Source organism: Odocoileus virginianus, chromosome 9, assembly GCF_023699985.2.
Source record: "Odocoileus virginianus isolate 20LAN1187 ecotype Illinois chromosome 9, Ovbor_1.2, whole genome shotgun sequence".
Taxonomy (NCBI): Eukaryota; Metazoa; Chordata; class Mammalia; order Artiodactyla; family Cervidae; genus Odocoileus; species Odocoileus virginianus.
In genome coordinates this window covers 68267102-68271890 of record NC_069682.1, presented here as the reverse complement: position 1 = coordinate 68271890, position 4789 = coordinate 68267102, and the positions used below count along the sequence as shown (strand labels likewise).

The following is a 4789-nucleotide window of genomic DNA, read 5'->3' as shown; positions in this document are numbered from 1 at the left end:
TTTCCTGGGAAGTACTCTCGGCCACTTGGGCTGGGGCAGGGCCCCGTGTTCTCTCGCCACTCCCCTGGGTCCCCAGCATGGCATGGGTCATGCTCTGTGACTGGACATTTAATTGCCTGATTCTCACATTTGACACCAGAAGATGAGAACAGACCCGCCTGACTGGCTGTTGTCTTCTCAGTGTCTGTTCTCAGAGTAGACACCTTCCAGGGATTTCCTTGGCAATTGGAATAAAAGCCAGCCTCCTTTCCATGTTGTATGAGGCCTTGTGTGGTCTGGCCAGTGCCCACCTCACCAGCTCATCTCCTGTAATTCTCATTTGCTGACTGAGATCATTCTCTAAGGTACCAAAAGCATTTCTGCCCCAGGACCTTTGCACTTGCTATTTCCTCTGCCTGGAATAGATGACAGAATGAACAGGACCTAATCCTTCATTTCAAGTTGCTCATAGTCCAGTGGGAGGCAGACAGATAAACTGGCCCTCTCTGGGCCCCAGTTTCCTCGCCTGTAAAGTGGAGTTGGTCATCTGCCCAGTCTCTCTCTGCCCTCCCCCTCCCTCCCTCCCTTGCAGGCCTTTAGGAGGGTCCGCTGAGGCCCACAGTGGAGCCTGTGTGGTGAACTGTGCAGGGAAGAATGGTTGTTATTATAATGTGCTGAAAGCTGGGGGCCCAGCTTCCTGATGGATGATCAGGAGGGATGGGGTCAGGGAAGGAGGGACTGCATTGGCAGGCCGGCCCCCACTTTGCCCCAGGCTGCACGTGTCTGGACTCCGCAGATCGTTGCTCTGAGATCATTGCCACCAGATGTGGCCGGGCCTGTAGCATGGACCAGCTGAGGCTGGCAGGGCCTCCGTGGAGTCAGATAACTGGCAACAGCTGACCTCGCCTTCCTGAGCCAGCTGGGCCTGGGGTGGGCTGCGGGGTAGGCAGCCCTGATGCCTCTGCCATTGGGGGTCTCTCATTGCGGCCGACTTGACGCCTCTCCTCCTCTCCTCCCAGAGGGAGCCCCAGGGGGCAGTAGGATGCCAGAGGCTCCAAATAACCAGTTCCAGGTGCCGCCCTCTGCTCTTCTGGCCCATTCCTGGCCCCCTTAGTGCTTAAGGAAGCCGAGTGTGTGTCCTTCACCTAGACGCATCTGTTACCCTACAGAATCCTTTCATGCCTGTGTCCCTAGTGGAAAAGACAACTGAACCTTGTATTTGTCTAGCAGGAGCATTCAGTGCATTCAAACCGTGTGTGAAGTTCCTGGGATTGTAATGAGGATTCCCTGTTCCCATTTCATATATGAGGGAACTGAAGCTTTGAAAGATACTGAGCATGTGGATTCAGGCAGAGAAGAGGCCCAAACTCATCAGACACCTAAGATATGACAAGCACTTCGAAACCAGGATCTCATTTCATCCTCACACAATCCTTTGAGGTGGGTATTATTGTCTTCATCTAGCAGATAAGGAAACTGAGGCTGACAGAGGAGAATGTTGCACAAGGTGTTCACTCGGCCAAGCGGTAGTGGGTCTGGGACTCAAAGTCAAGTTTGGACCACGGCTAAAGCCAGTGCCCTTAATCATGGAGCTTACTGCCTTGGGGCTGCATTTTAGCTGCATAGCCATGCTGAGAGACGGTAGGTTATTATCTATATTTCTCAAGGAATCGCTTCTTGGCCTTTTGGCTAAGATCAAGTGTAGTATTTGTTCCTATCAGTTTAATATATTTCTCAAGGAAGAAGACTGAGGATGAGTGAGATTAGTAGACTGGACAGCAACCCACAGCTGGAGAGACAGGAAGCTCTGATCATTGGCAGAAGTTCAGGATTAGAAGGAAAAACAGGGTCTTTGGAGGTTGTCTTATCCAGCCCTCTCACTTTACAGATGAGAAAACTAAGATCCAGAGAAGGAAAGTGACTTACCAGTGTTACAGAATCAGCAAAATCACACTCAGGGCTCTTTCTCCTGCCCCAGAGGAGGTTGATTTCATTGGCAGGGAGAGTGGCTCACCCTCACCCCCTGGTTTAATACCAGGTCAGTCTCCAGCTCTCTGGGTCCATCTCACTGTTGCATGAGAACCACGCTGGTCCAATTCACTGATGACATCATGCTAACAGGACTTGGTGATCAGGAAGAATTAGGCATCTTAGATGCCTCACTAAGACACACACACACACACACACACACACACACACACACATATGAGAGAGAGAAAGGGAGAGAGGGTCTATGTTACAGTCTTGAAGCAGATTTCCTTCTTCTCTGGGAAAACTCATTTTTTGCACTTAGGACTTTCAGCTCACTGGAGGAGGCCCATCTACATTATGGAGGGTAACTTTCCTTATTTAAAGTTGATTGGTTGTAAATGTTAATCACATCGATAAAATACCTTTAGCAACATCTATACTTGACCAAGCAACTGGACAACAGAGCCCAACCAAGTGGACACATAAAATTAATCATCATGGGCCCCACTCCTGGTACTAATTACTTGATCAACCAAAATTCTTACTTGAAAACAAAAGAAATCACTCTAGCTAGTTTGAACAGGAGAGATTTATTAGAGGATATTTGAGAGACTCTCCATTAAAGGCCAGAGTATCAGAATTTTATTCTTTTCCAACATAAGCATTAAAAGCTAAAAATTCTCCTAGACGTTGCTTTTGATGCATCCCACAGGTGATGATATACTGTTTGTTCATTTTCACTTAGTTGGAAATATTTTAAATTTTCTTCATTATTTCTTCTTGAATGCTCGAGTTATTTATAAATGTGTAATTTCTAAATATGTGGGTTTGTTTTAGATATATCATTGTTAATATATCATTCCATCCCACTGTGATCAGAGAACACTCTGTAAGATTTCAGTATTTTGAAATATAGTGAAACTGGCTTAAGGCAGCACATACGTCTACCCTGGTGAAGGTACCCCATGCACTTGAAGAGAAGTCATTAGTTATAATGAACCATAAGTATCAATTAGCTCAAGGTGGTTGCTGGTATTATCTAGATCATTATGATTTTTAAATATTTATTATTTGTTTATTTGGCTGTGCTGGGTCTTAGTTGTGGCATGTGGGATCTAGTTCCCTGACCAGGATTGAACCCAGGTCCCCTGCATTGGGAGTGCAGAGTCTTAGCCACTGGACCACCAGGGAAGTCCCCATTATGTTTTCTTAATTTAATTTGTTTATTTTTAATTGGAGGATAATTGCTTTACAATGTTGTACTGGTTTCTGCCATTTACCAACATGAACCAGCCATAGGTATACACATGTCCCCTCCCACCCCCTCCCTCCCCATCCCAGCCTTCTGGTTGTCACAGAGCCCTGGGTTGAGCTCCACGCGTCATTCAGCTAATCGCCGCTTGCTGTTCATTTTACACGTGGTGACACATATGTTTCAGTGTTACTCTTTCAGTTGGTCCCCCCCTCCCCTTCCCCGCTGTGTCCACAAGTCTGTTCTCTGCGTCTGCGTCTCTACTGCTACCCTGCAAATAGGCTCATCAACACCATTTTTCTAGATGCCATATATCCCCATTATCCTTTAAAATTTGTATTTATTTTATTTTTTGGCTGTGCTGGGTCTTTGTTGCTGAGCAGGTTTTTCTCTAGTTGCAGCAAGTGAGGGCTGCTGTCTAGTTGCAGTGTGTGGGCTCCTCTTTGTGGTAGCTTTTCTTGTTGTGGAGCACAGGCCCTGGGTGTGTGGGCTTCAGTGGTGGCTTGAGGGCTTAGTAGTTGTGGTTTCCAGACTCTAGAGCACAGACTCAGTCGTTGTGGCGCACAGGCTTAGGGGGTCCGAGGCATGTGGGATCTTCCTGGACCAGGGGTTGAACCAGAGCCTTCTGCATTGGCAGGCAGATTCTTCACCACTGAGCACCATGGAAGCCCCACATCATGTTTCTACTGGTTTGGTTCATCACTACCTGACCCATCAATGACTGAGAAAAAGGTATTAAAATCTCCAACTACTGACATTTGGACACACAGGAATGAATACACAAAATGCGTATCTATGTACAATGGTATATTATTTAGCCTTAAAAAAGAGGAAATTCTGACATGTGCTACAACATGATGAAACTTGAAAACATTATGCTAAGTGAAACAAAACAGTCACAAAAAGAAAGAACTATATGATTCTACTTATATGCATTCCCTAGACTAGTCAGATTCATAGCAGAATGGTGGGCATTAGCAGATGCAAACTATTACATATAGGATGAATAAACAACGAGGTCCTACAGTATAGCACAGGGAACAGTACTCAATATCCTGGGATAAACCACAATGGAAAAGAAGATGAAAAAAGGTGTGTGTGTGTGTGTGTGTGTGTAACTGAGTCACTTTTCTGTATGCAGTAATTAATACAACATTGTAAATTGACTATATGTCAACAAAATAAAATGTATGTCATATGTATGTTAAAAAAAAGAGAGCAAGTAGAAGGATGATGGCCAGGGCTGAGGGAGAGGAAATGGGAAGTTGCGTAACGAATTGAATTTCTGCTCTACACTGTGAAAAACTTTGGCGATCATTTAGACAAAATGTAAATATACATAATACTACAAAATTATACACTTTAAATGGTTAAGATGGTAAATTTTTTATGTGTCTTCTACCATAATTATAATTCAGAAATATTTTTTAAATCTTCAACTATTACAGATTCTAAATCTCCCTTCAATTCTGTCAAGTTTTGGATTGTGTATTTTACAGTTTAGTTATTTGACACTTGTACAACTGTAAACTGTCATAGATTCCTGATGAAATGACTTACATTGATTATGTGAAGTGAAAGTCGCTC

The 4789-nt window shown here is 44.6% G+C and overlaps 1 pseudogene; it reads left to right on the top strand.

Annotated features, from left to right (window-relative positions):
- The first annotated feature begins 1648 nt into the window (after positions 1 to 1648).
- LOC139036871 (U2 spliceosomal RNA) lies at positions 1649 to 1766 on the top strand (annotated as a pseudogene).
- The last annotated feature ends 3023 nt before the right edge of the window (positions 1767 to 4789 follow it).